The sequence below is a fragment of the Sciurus vulgaris genome (genome assembly GCF_902686455.1).
Source record: "Sciurus vulgaris genome assembly, chromosome: 7".
NCBI classification, from domain to species: domain Eukaryota; kingdom Metazoa; phylum Chordata; class Mammalia; order Rodentia; family Sciuridae; genus Sciurus; species Sciurus vulgaris.
The window spans coordinates 92,671,157-92,683,812 of record NC_136467.1 but is presented as its reverse complement, the minus strand read 5'-3'; the positions used below and the strand labels follow the sequence as shown (position 1 = coordinate 92,683,812).

At 33.4% G+C, this 12,656-nt stretch overlaps 1 protein-coding gene across 1 annotated transcript in view; it reads left to right on the top strand.

The window, feature by feature from the left end:
* ADGRB3 (adhesion G protein-coupled receptor B3) overlaps positions 1 to 12,656 on the top strand; it is a 684,429-nt gene that overhangs the window by 489,605 nt on the left and 182,168 nt on the right.

Sequence of the window (12,656 nt, the reverse complement as noted above, 5' to 3'; positions counted from 1 at the left end):
AGATTTTCTTATCTTTATTTTATAGATGAAGAAACCAAGGTACAAGAGGTTAATTTTTCATTCCCTTAAGTATTTTAACTGAAAACACACTTGGTAAAGTGGACTGAATGGAAATGTAGTATTAGAAAATATCAGCAAATCGATGAAGCAATGCTTGTGATAGCTATTATTTCTGAACATCACTGCTCTTACTGAGCACTTGGAATTTTCTGCTGCTTTATCACTAGTCGCCACACTTCAGCAGGGTGTAAGTGTTACTTTCCACCATTAGCAATGGAGGAAACAGACCCATGAAAGTTTTTATGCAATATGAACACAGAAGACAGGAGCCTTGGGAAGACTTCTTACAGGGGCTGGTCTTTGGGAGAAAATGATTAAAATAAGGGTTTTAGCAGGTTTGTAGCTTGAAAAAAAGATACAAGGTGATAGAGTTGTGTTATCTAGTGAAGGCTACTGGGTCTCTCAGAAATATTTACTGCAATGAGTTGAACCTTGACATGATCATAGAGTCTGACCCTAAACTTTGTAGATTTACAAATTTGAATGTCAGTGCTTCTATGGTGAATCAGCTTCAGAAAGATTGTTTCAATTTGAATAAATTCATAAGAAACTAATATATTAAAACCTGGGTAATATTTTATTAGTTCATAATCCATTAATATTTTATTAGTTCATAATCCATTCACTGGTAAATACATTCATTCCTTGTTATCAAATCTGTATGAAAAGTTACATCATAATTAAAAAATTATCAGGAGCACACAGAATCAAAGCTGTGGGTAGTAAAACTTATTCTACAAATGCTGAGTACTCATTGTTGTAGGCACTGAAGAATACAAACATCGATGAAAAATGACAAAGACCTTACTGTCAAAGATATTAAATACTAGCATTGCATCATTAGGTCTAAAGAGCATTTTTCTTCCATCCTGATTATAGAAACAACCCAATTATTATTCTAATAGTGACTGTAGTACTCTGTCTTTTGAGTAGTACAGTGGACTCTCAGTCACTTCACTCCTTAGCTTTCCCTTCTCTATCAATGCTCTATCATTTTTTAAATCTGCTTTATATTTGTTCTTTTTTGTTTTTATGTGCATTTTAAGAATTTGATTTGTTGCGTATCTTTGTGTGAGTGCTTTTTCCTTTTATATTAAAATAATTTAAAAGTTGCAAAAAGAGTCTGAAGAGTTTTCAATTCTCAGCCATTTGAACAAGTTGTTGCAACCTAGATGTCCTTCAACAGAGGAATGGATAAAGAAACTGTGGTATATATACACAATGGAATATTATTCAGCCATAAAGAAGAAAATATTATGGCATTTGCAGGTAAATGGATGGAGTTGGAGAATGTCATGCTAAGCGAAATTAGCCAATTCCAAAAAACCAAAAGCTGAATGTTTTCCCTGATAAGTGGATGGTGATATAAAATGGGGGTGGGGGAGGTGGGAAGTGAGAGAAGAATGGAGGAACTTTAGATTATGTAGAAGGAAATGAGAGGGAGGGGTATGAAAAATCATGGAATGAGATGGACATCATATCATCATATGGTATGAATCTACATTGTGTACATCCATAGAAATGAAATATGTACCCCATTTGTGTATAAGGAATCAAAATGCAGTGTGTAAAAAATGAATAAATAAATAAAAATCTCAATAATTCTAAATTCTTTAAATGAATATTTTCTACAAATAGCATAGTTTTCTGTACAACCACAGAGACATTTTTGAAGTTAGAAGATTAGCTATGATGCATTCCTTCTATCTAAATTACAGGTATTCTTCAAGCTTTTGACAGTTATTCCAATAATATACCTTATGTAATAATCTAATCCAAGATCACATATTTTGACCAGTTTTCATTCCTTCGCTCTCCTTTAATCAGAAACAATTGTGATTTTTTTTATTTCTGTGACCTTGACAATTTTGTCAAGTTAGTTTGTAAAATGTCCCTAAAATTGATTTATTAACTGCTTCTCAATGATTACATTCAAGTTGTGCTTCTTCCAGAGCTGCAGTATCCCAGTAATTGTTTTGTTATTCCATCCAGTTAGATAGTACATGCTTTCAGTTTGTCCCTTTAGTGTGTTAACTTTCTTCAGTTCCTTTTAAAAAACTGATATGTAAAGTCATAAAAATTGCACACATTAGTGGAGTGATCTGTGATGTTTCAATATGTGCATACATTGAATAATGTTTAAATCATGTTAAACAAATCTCCTCAAGCATCTATCATTTATTCATGGTAAAAACATTCAAAATCCCTTCTTCAAGCTTAGGAGATTTATAGTACAAATTGCTATCTCTAGTCATTCTGTTGTGCAAGAGCACACCAGAGTCTTTCTCCTGTCTGTCACTTAGTAACCATTGAAAACTTTTCTCCATTCCTCTCCCTCACCCCCTCTCTTCTAGCCTCTGATAACCACCATTCCACTCCCAATTTTTATGAGATCAACTTTTTTAGATTCCATATGTTGAGTACTCATTGTTGTAGGCACAAAGTACCATCTTTTGTGCCTAACTTATTTCACTTAACATAATGATCTCTATTTCCATCTATATTGTAACAGATGACAGGATTTCATTCTTTTTATGACTATATAGGATTTCATTGGGTATATGTACCACATTTTCTCTGTCCATTCATCATGGACACTATTCGATTCCATATTTTGACTGTTGTGAATAGTGCCATAACAAACATGGATGTACAGATATCTCTTTTCATTTCCTTTGGATGTATACTTGGTAGTGGGATTGCTGGATCATATGGTAGTTGTGTTTTTAATGTTTTGACTAAGTTGCATATTATTTTCTTTAATGATTGTACTAATTTACATTCTCACCAACAGTGTGCAAGAGTTCCCTTTTCTCTGCATCCTTGCCAGCACTTATGATCTTTAGCTTTTTTGACAAGAAACATTCTTACTGAAATGAGGTGATACCTCATTATGGTTTTGAGTTACATTTCCCTTGTGGTTAGTGATATCAAGCATTTTTTTTTTTCATATACCTGTTAGCCATTTTATTTCTCTTTTGGATAAATGTCTGTATAAGGCTATTATCCATTTTTAATTGGACTATTTAAAATTTTCTATTGAGTTTTCTGAGTTCCTTACATTTTCTGGGTATTAACCCTTTGTCAGATAGATTAGGTTTAAATCTTGAATTGATAACATTCTGTCCCTTTAAGATTTTGCATATCTTCCTTGTCCTATTAAAGTTTATTTAGATTTTAATTCTCAGAGAGTAGGAAGCTTTACTGCTCTCTTCCCAAGTTCTTCAGCACTTCATTGCTGGTCCAGAGAATCATCTAAAGAGACTAACTTGAATAGAAGCATGATTTTGTACATGTTTACTTATTGGCGAATGGATCACCATGTCAGTAGCTGAGAGTACAGAGAGAAATGAGCTTAGAGTCCAATCAAGAGGATCTTGAGGACCAGGATGAGAAGTATAAACTTTATTCTGTATTTGGTGAGAAGATTTTAGAACAAGAAGTTACATAATTTGGTTTGTATTTTTAGAAGGTATAAATTTCAGAATAAAACCTCAGGTATACAAGAAATGAACCATCTTTTCCCAAGTCTGATCATAATTTCTATTTTGCACCTTAAATCCTCTTATACATTATCCTAGGCTTATAATCCTGAATTTTTTTTTCATCAAACACCTAAATTCAGAAATTTGAGTTTTTTTGATTTATTTTTTTTCCTAACATCACTTCTAAATTTTTTCCTGGTTAGGATGATAATAACACTTCCTCAGATATATTTGGGAATATAAGAATAGAAGAGGCATGTGCCACATTCCTGAGGAGAGCCAAGAAAAATATCAGTCCCTGGGGGTTCTGCCCTCCACAAGGTACAGATGCTGCACCCCAGAAATGACTGGGCAGCCTGCATTGCAACTGGGCATAGGACTTAAGGTGATATCACAGGAGCAGAGGGAGTAGTTTTGAGATGGGCAACATTCTTAGGCAGCCTCAAAGAGTTTCCATCAGCCACAGGATATTTCCCATGTGTCTAAGAACACAGAAATAGCTAAAGAGGGGTTGGAGTTACAATGTCTGCAAAGTCCAGTGTGAGGTAGAGCACACCAATTGCTCACACTAGATTATTTATGTTCCTGGAAGTTAGGTAGAGAATTGATGCTAATATTAGAAATTGTGTTTTAGAAAATTACAGAAACATTCACATTATGTACATCTCACTATATAGCCTGACCTGCTTCAAAGCTTAGCATAGCACCCAATAAATCATGTCAGTGTCATCAGTAAAAGGAGTTTAATCAATAGAAAGTTACAGTATGTCCACAAGTAGATGAGAACAAATACTTGGTTCAATTTCATCAGTTAAAAAGGAGTTGTAGTCTTGTAGAACTGTAGTTGCCTGATAAATGTGGAATTTAAATGCAGAATTCTACCATGGGAAAACAAAATCTATGAAAAAGCAAGAAATAAAGTTGACTAATTAATATAAGGACATACTAATTACCCAGATATCTACTATATGAATATCCAAGTCATGATGGTGATAGATATCCAAAGGTTACTTTAAAAGAGAATTATTTGCCTTGCAAGCATAAGGCCCTGGGTTCAATCCCCAGCACCACAAAAAAAAAAAAAAAAAGAGAATTATTCTCTGACAGAACTTTATAAAACAAATCTGTATTACATAGCCCCACACAATTCAATAGGTTTTTATTCCACCATTCTAATAAGTTTCTCTCACTGATTAGAGCCTATATTCTATAGCCAAATTAAAATCAAATTTTAATGGAAATTAATTACAAACTAAAATTTCAAATTTTGCAAGATTTTATTTCATGAAATTTCTATAAGTGGTGCCATAGAATTACTCACATCATACTAAATCATTAACAGTGTCATTTCAACCTATCTTAATATTTTTTGTCTTTGTTGGAAAAAAAAATCAGCATTTAATTCAGTCTGTGGTTACTCTAAGAATAGACACAAGGCTGAATTATAAAGCAAAATTCATAAAAATGTAAATTTAACATAACTTGATTTTTTTACTTTAAAATTGTATAATATTTACCAGGATAACCTAATGTGTTTTAAAGGGATTCATTCTACTTCAGCAACTTTCCCCTATAATGTAATGAATAAGGGTTAGACTAAATAATACAGATGGAAGTTTATACACACATACACATACACAAAAAGGACAGTTCCTCTATAGCCGTCCTGCCTACGGGACAAGTATGCCTCTAAAACCAGTGAATGAAGATTAAACTATATAATATTGATGGATGTGTTTTGAAAAACAGATGCCCAGTTATTATAAACCCTCACAGAACTTTGCTACTGACTATTTTGAAACATGTAGCCCACATCTAGCAAGCATAGAGGTTTTCATGGTGTGGGTGTTCTGCTCAATCCTGCTTCATACTAGATTGTACTTGTCTATTTTTTATCTACTTCTCTAACTTATTTACATTTATTTTCTATCAGTGTAATGTAAGCTGTCGCAAAATACTTTATTTACAAATGTGGAGTAAGTTAACCATAATAATATAGAAAAAAAGTATAGTTGTATTTATTGAAGATAATAGTTTAGATCTTTAAGATAAATAAGAATTTTTGAAATAAAGCTAAAGAATAATAATATTTCATGATAGTTCTTTTCCAATTTAAGCGTTTAGAAAGATTCGAGGTTTACAAACTTAACAACTTATGAACCTTTTTCTGGCAATGGTGGTCTGGTAAATGATAGTTTGTAGCTTGACCTTGAATTAGATTCTTGTGTACTGCCTCTGCTAGGTCTTAACAGCCTTGAGGTACTTGGCCAGCTAAGTGCAGAAAAGCTTAGAATTGAGTAGAAGGCTCTCTAGTGCACTCTTGGACCCTAATAATTCTACCAGGAAGTCAGCTCAAGAAGATCATTTGGGGTTTTAGGAAGCCCTATTAGTTCTGAGCACTATTAATGAGGGGAAGTTGACCCCAAGGAGAAACTTTGGATGGATTTTCTTTACTCCTGTTCTCAAGAGACCCCAGAATGCTGAAATGTCATGAACATTTTACTGGTATTTTAGACTGAATTGCTTTGAGACACTCAGAAGTAATTTTCCAAATTATTATAATAAGGCTAGGTATGAGACTTTTTTTTCCTTGAACCATTTTAGTTCAAGTATATGTTGAAAATAAGGTGTTTCTTAAAAAGCTTCTAGATCTACACCTTTGAATGATGTGGATTCTCAACAGCACATTTTTAGCATACATTGGAAGTGTTCTTTTTCTTTATGCCACACAACTAGTATTTCATCACTTTCAAAAGTCCTCTGGGCCATTGCCCTTTCTCCAGCACTCAGTCTCTAATTTCTCAGCCTTTCTGACTGAATTTTTACTGAATAGCAAGTCTTTTGTTTCTTACACTGGCACTATATATCCTTTTATTCACAGATACTTTGTTAAACTTCTACCATAGCCAAGGGATTAAGGGAAGATACCATGATTTAGAAGCATAATCTCCACCCAGAAAAGAAAGCTTGAGATCTGTCAAAAACATGAAAACTATTCTCTGTAATTTAAAGCAAAATGTGTCCTCTGCCATAAAATGGCACAGGTAAAGCTGTATGATATTAGAGAAAGGCAAAATATGACTTCCAATTGGGAAGGAATCATGTTAAGGCATTGGAGCAAGAACTTGAAAAATAAGAAGAGACAGGGGATTCAGGCATGGAACGAGAGCAAGTTTGCTGGCAGTCAATTTTGCTTGAAGGCAGAGAAAGTCAAAGTGGAGAGCACATGTAAAGTAGTATGTTACAAGACAATCAAAAACCTTTTTGATCAGTGCCTTCAATTGAAATATAATGCAAGTGTGTTAGTCAGCTTTTCATCCCTGTGATGAAAATTTTCTGACAAGATCAACTTAGAGGAGGAAAAGTTTATTTTGGCTCAATATTTCAGGGGATTCAATCCATGGTGCATCAACTCCATTGCTCTGGTACTGAAACAGGCAGAATGTTGTGGTGGAAGGGCATGTCAGGGGAAAGCTGCTCAGCTCACAGCAGTTGGAAACCAGAGAGAGAGAGAGAGAGAGAGAGAGAGAGAGAGAGAGAGAGAGAGAGAGAGAAACACAGAGGAAGGGGACAAAACAAAACAGATATATTCCAAGACTACACCCCCTCCAAACTGAGCTACTTTCTTCAGCCATCCCCCACTGCCTATAGTTTACACCTACTAGTCCATTCAAATGTTAATCCATTGAATGGATTGATCCACTAGTAAGGTCAGAGCCCTCATGATTCAATCTGTTCATCTCTGAACATTGTTACATTGCTTATCAACTAACTTCTCTGGACATTCTGGATCTAGACCATAACAACAAACCACATGTATAATTTGTAATCTTCTAGTAGCCATATTAAAAAATGAAAAGAAAAAAATAAATTTAGTTCTAATAATGCATTTTATTTAACCCAATATATTAACATTAAAACATGTAGTCAACAGGAAATTTGTTAAGGAGCTATTTATACGTTCCTTTTCCTTGAATATCTGTATGTATTTTATACATAAGCACATCTTTATTCAGATTAACTAACTTTCAAAAGCTTGGTAGCCACATGTGGCTGTTAACATTCATGTTCTACAGTATAGTTCTTGAACTTGTATTGGTTTTAGTAAATGAGGATAAATAAATTGAAAAAAATTAGGGATAATGCTATTTTTCCTTTAATGTATATGCTGTATCATTTAAAATGAGAAATTTGTGGAGCCCTCAACTTGTGTCTGACCAACATCCAGTCCTCCTACTCTTGGCACTTATTCTGACTGTCAGTAAGTAAGGAGGTAGAATTTAGGCCAGGCCTATGTCAGCTAGGGTCCTTCAGATGAGGAGAGTTATTTAAACACTTCTCTAGGGAACTTGGAAGCCATTAAATAATGATTTTAAGCAGACAATAAATTATCTGGTTTGTTTATTCACTTTTTATTTACTTGATAATTTATAGTTTTATGAATCACTTAGTAGATAACAGACACATAAGAAAACTATTTGCAGTAGGGAAAGAATGGTTGCTTGAACTGAGATGGTAGTGATTGAGAGGAAGACGGACACATTTATTTTTAGACAATTTAAAGCATTGGGTCAATGGAAGTGATATTACAATAGTTAATTAACTTTGTGATGTTGATTCTTTTGAAATCTGATTGTAAGTCAGTGCTACTGGTTGTTCTTTGCCAGCAGAGAGCAAGACCTAGAAAGAGTGGGGGAAATGATGGATAAATAATGGTAAGAAAGGATCAAAGTATGGGACAGTGTGTGAGAATAATCAGGGCACCTGAGAGACAGGGTGAGGAGGCTGTGTGAGTGAAGCAGTGATAGAAGCTCCCCACCTAGTTTTATGATAGGAAGGAAAAGAAAGATGAAGGCAAGGGGAGGATATGGACAAGTAGGAAGTTATTCATTTAAAAGTTATATCCAGCCCTTCTTATAGAAGATACTTTACCTGATTGGATAAAGTTTTTAGAGAACCAGGGAAAAGGATCTTCTATCACTTACTGGCAAATAATATATCTCATTATCATTTACTTTGATTGACATTTTATTCATGACAAATATCCTTCCTATTTACTTTCCTTTATAATATTCTTATTTTAAAAAATGATACTACATTCTTCTTGTCACATATATTGAACTCATAACTCATTTTTGTTTACATAGACTTTATTTTTTAAAACCTATAAAGCCATAATATATGCATCATACAGATATCTAACATGTTAAGATATATAGAGTTGGAAATATTCATAATTCTATCACCCAGTGGTTAAATTCCCTGTATGTTTTTGAAAATTTTTACACAGTCGAAATCATACCATTTTTAAAGCTTCTTTTGCTTCATTTCATATATATTATCAAATACACTATGGCATTAAAATGTTTCTGTTAATTTTAATAAAATGTATTTCTTTAAATTCTATTTTAATTTTAAAACGTTTGATAATATTTTGATTGCATGACTACTGAATAGTTTATCAATTCCTAAATCTTAAGAGTTTAAGTCCTTTTCATTGTAATAAATAATATCAAGGTAACCATCTTTGTGTATAAATCTTTGTTTTCCTTTCAAGATTATTTCTTGGAGTTCAATTTCTAAAAGCAGAATTATTGAGTCAAATATGTAAGCAATGTCAAGGCTCCTTTGGAATAAGCCAGGATTCTGTTTTTTTCCTCACTTCTTAAGTTGTTCTAACAGCTAGCCCTGAAAATTCCATTTCTGCCTGGGTCTCAAATCAGTCCCATCTCTTTCTTCCCAATGACATTATTCTAGTTAAGACTTGAATTAAATGCACAGCATAATTCCTGCAGTAGTCTCATCTATAAACTTCCTAATCCCTCCCCTTCCCACTCACACCAGACCTACATACACTACCACCAGGTGAACCTTTCTTAAGTGTGTCTGTAACACTACTTCTCTGCTTAGCATTGACTACTCAACTAAATATAAACACCTCATTCTGATAATCAAAGTTTAAATAGCTCCTGGTAGCTTTCCCAGTAGTTCTTAAAGGTTACCTGCATCCCTTTATAAGGAACCTGATCTGTTATATTTTACTTTTATCAAGATTTACAAAGAATCTGAGATTTCTTCCTATTTGCTTACAGTCTATTAAGTTAGTACTCTATAGTTCCACAAATAGCAAAACCGTATTAAGGATTGGCAAAAGAGAAAAAGAATAGTTTAGAACTTTCTTCAAAAACAGGAGCTAGAATATTAGCACTTTTCGAGCCAGCTCTTTCAGCTCTGTTTCACATAGTTTGACAAGAAGAGGGCCAGATAATACTTGTTTTCAAACTGAGGTGTGTTGTAGGAGAACTCTGTGAGTTTAGGGAATCTGAATCTTCTATAACAGACTGGAAAAATTCCTATTCTTTGCTCCAAAAAAGAGTTATGACCTCTGTCTTGGAAATACACCAGAAATACACACAGCAATCTGTGACTTGCTCCAAAGACATGCAAAAGCATGACATACTCATGGAAAATATTTTCCAATGACTTCCAAATTCTTTTTTTTTTTTAAATTTTAAACAAATGGGATACATGTTGTTTCTCTGTTTGTGCATGGAGTAAAGGCATACCATTTGTGTAATCATAAATTTACATAGGGTAATGTTGTTTGATTCATTCTGTTATTTTTCCCTTCCCCCCACCCCCACCACTCTTTTCCCTCTATATAGTCCTTCCTTCCTCCATTCTTGCCCCTCTCCCTAACCCTAACCCTAACCCTAACCCTAACTTCCAAATTCTTACTTCTGCCTAAAAGGTTATATTCTTAAGCTTTGATATGTCAATAACATATCAGATCAATCCTATCAATAAAGGTCATTAAAACTATTTGACTATAAACTGCCTTCATGTAACTGGAAATATATTATCCCTTCTTTGAATATCCATAGCATTATATTTGCACCTCTTCTATTTTACTTACCTTATTTCATTTTTTACTGTGGTCATTTAGTCAGATACATATTTTAGAGTCAACTAGATAGTTGTTTTGGAGAATGATTTCATATGACCACTGTTTCCTGTAATTCCTAGAGAGGATACTCCATGAAATATTCTCTTAGGGTAAGTAGTTTCAACAAGAGGGCTTTTTTTTAACAGATATTCATCATAGACTGTGCTCAACGGATTTCTCAATCTCAATAATTTTGACTTGAAACTATGGAAAGAGTTGTTTCACACTGAAGACTGAAAATGAAAATATACATATGTGTAGATGCTCACATGAGACAGGAGGGGGGTTTAATGGGGACATATGTACAACAAAATTGTCAGTGACTAAAAAACAAGAGTAAGCACAAACTTGACTTAAAGAAAAGAAGAGTACAGTATGAAGAAACCAGGTAGTAATGGGAAGATAAGCACAGAGTTACGTAGAAAGCCAGAAATCTAAGGGCACCTAAGCTACAATTCTGCTGAAAAATCTTGAGTTGCCTTTGGGATCAGAACCACTGCCTTTGGTTGTCATTTCAGTGATGATTTTGATTCTTATCCATTTAGTTCTGCTTTTCCTTCTTGACCTAGGACTCTTCCTTTAACAACTGACTTTGCAAAGAAAAAGGGTTCTAACTCATAGCCTTCATTATTCCCCATGGTGTAAATATCCCTACCATAGCTGATTTTAAGATATCAACTTAATGTTACTGAACAATACAAAATTGGAAATATATGCAAAACTGACTCTTGTGAGACTGTAAAAATTTTCTCCAACATACTTTAGATGAAATGTCAAACTTCAGCATATAGATCTTGTTTTCTTAAATTCTTCCTTATGAAATTCCAAATACTTTCTGAACTATGATTTAAAATCTGTTATTACTGTCATATGAATATTAGTACCCTACCCTACCCCACTATTTTAGTCAACTAAACAATTTATAGGACAATTTAACTTCCTTTTATTCTTTGGAGGATACACATTATTAGACATTTTTATATTTTCCTCCAACTCTGTTCCCTTCATTTTTGCCATATTTTTGGTTAACTTTAAAATTACTTAGCGTATTTTGATTTGCTGTATTATAAAAGCTCCTTGACTTACTTTCAATTTGAAAGCCTTCAAATGAAACAGGAAAACCTGCAAGTACTTTTAGTGCCTTAAAATTGTCCTACAACCATACACAGTGATTTGAAATTATCATGGTACTTTCCTTTTTGTTTTAAGTGCCTCTCTTTATAAGTAGTGAGGACTCTGAACTTACAAAGTAGAAAATAATTTAAAATTATTGGAGTGCTTCAGGTTTTTAGGAGAACTTCATTCTTTCAAATTGTAATTCCAATTTGTGAAGTGCTTCAGTGACTTTAAATTGTGAATGCTATAGACCCGAAGATTCTGGTACTGAGCTCCTTACCAAAGTACTTATAAAACATTAAAAATCCTTCAACTAATTCTCAAGGGACATGGTTACATTATTGATTTCATTTTTTCTGAATCTGCAATTAAGAATGAACATAAATGATATATGTGAAGAATGAAAGTAGATCCATAGTTTAATCTTCAAATATTAAATCATATCTTTAAACTTTAATTTCTCTAAGATATACAGGTTTGCATCAGACTTTCTTAAACAGTACAGTCTTTAAAAGTTACAAACGGAAGTAAATTTCATGAGTATGAACAAACTCATTTTTCTAGAAGATAATGCCCTAAAAACAATGCCTTATACCCCATAGATATGATAGTATACATGCAACAAGTATGTCTTTAATTTTCCTTGTATTATAAGAAATTACTATAAAATATTAATTGAAACATTAGTTTTATACAAGTTGAAATAACAAGTTTACAAAAGCTCAAACATAGTAACTTTAGAACATATTATGATATGAAGGTAAATGAGAGAGTAAAACTTTTTTTAATCTATATAACTCAAATAACAATCAAGGCTGCTGACCTTTTATGTTTGTCTATCCAGAAGGGAAACAGATTCATCAATCTCATGGTGCAACATCTCCTCCTGGCTGTAGCATATCATGATTGAAATCAGTAATTCTTTGAAGGTCCATCCATCACAAGAAGAAATGGGTCCCCATCTGCTGACTTCTAATGCCATTTCCATCATGTAGTACACATGTGCTGTAGGAATCCAACAGATAGATGTGACAGTTCACCTTTTCTCA